The sequence below is a fragment of the Austrofundulus limnaeus genome, unplaced genomic scaffold (genome assembly GCF_001266775.1).
Source record: "Austrofundulus limnaeus strain Quisiro unplaced genomic scaffold, Austrofundulus_limnaeus-1.0 Scaffold207, whole genome shotgun sequence".
Lineage (NCBI taxonomy): Eukaryota > Metazoa > Chordata > Actinopteri > Cyprinodontiformes > Rivulidae > Austrofundulus > Austrofundulus limnaeus.
Genome location: NW_013952609.1, coordinates 249,357 through 250,844, shown reverse-complemented (window position 1 = coordinate 250,844; position 1,488 = coordinate 249,357).

Here is a 1,488-nt window from a genome sequence, read left to right as displayed (position 1 = left end):
TATGGCTTACTTTGCCAACACACACACACACACTCTTTTCTCCCACCCTGCTGTTAACAGACCCATGTTTGCCGGTATCCCCAGGAGTGGGAGTCAGAACAATAGTCTGTAATTGAATCCCTGTTGTCAATGTGTAACTCACTCCTTCTTTCTCACTGTGGCAACAGTCACTTACTGCCAATCTCTTTCATGAAAAGTGTTTCTTTGTCATCTTTAATTATCAACCTGCCCACACCTTTCTGCCTCTTCCCTACTCTCCATGCTTCCTTAAGAGTACTTCCTTATTATCCCTGTCACATGTTGAAATGACATACTCATGTTTAAAATATACTGATACTTTTATGGAATGCATATCAGTATCTGTACAATTACATATAAATGTTTAAATGGTGTCACATTTGTAAGGATCATGCATTTGTGGGATGAGCAGTAGAGCTGAGTGTGTTGCACACATGAAACTTTTGCCAAATCTTCTCTGTCAAACAGCTTATTTTGCTGTTGTTGACTTTATTTTGAGCTGCTGCCAATCAGGAGCCCGCTATAAGATTTATAGACAAGAAGCTTTGTTACAACAAATAAATAATCAACAAAACATAAATTTACTTACATTTTTGCTAAGTATTGCTGTACAAGTATTGTTGTGTAAGAAAATACGTGTTCAATATCGACTGAAGTCAAGATGAAAACACAATTGTTAAATAAATTGATTTGTGAAAGGAATAAAGTCATACAACACCAGAATTCTGGACCTGAGTGAGGTTTATTTGTCACCAGCTGACAAGGAAACCCACACTGACTAAAAATCAGGAAGTACATGTTTGTATACACAATGCCTGAGTTCGCCCCCTACTGACCTACGGTTGAATCACAGGCATTTGTACAAAAACCTCAACCTAATGTTATTAAAACGGTTCACTTATGTGTTGTTTATGATTCGGACATGTAACTACTCTATTTCAATTAACACATAATGGATCAAACATTATAAAATATTATAAAAAGGAAACCCTAATACTCTAGTGTTGTTTTCTAATATCAGTACTAATCTATTATAACTATAAATTTCTTCAGTTGGTTGTATTTTTGTCACAGCCATACACACATTCACACACTGATGATGGTAAGCTACATTGATACAGCTGCCATGGGACAGACTGACAGAAGTGAGGAGCTGCCATGCACCGACCCCTCTGACCACCCAACAGCAGGCAAAGCGGGTGAAGTGTCTTGCCCAAGGACACAATGGCTGAGACAGACAGTAGCTGCGTTTCCATTGCAAATGTGCACAAAACTTTGTCGATATAAAACACAGTTTTGCAACTGRYGTGTTTCCATTAAGTAAGAAATGCTATTAAAGTCACACGTGAATACGTTTGTTCTRYTGATAAGTCATTACAAACATGGCAGCAATGGATGTAAACACATAGCATGTTGCTACCACGACACTAGCGCTCATCATCAGAGGAGACGTCGGCGTCTTTTATCGAG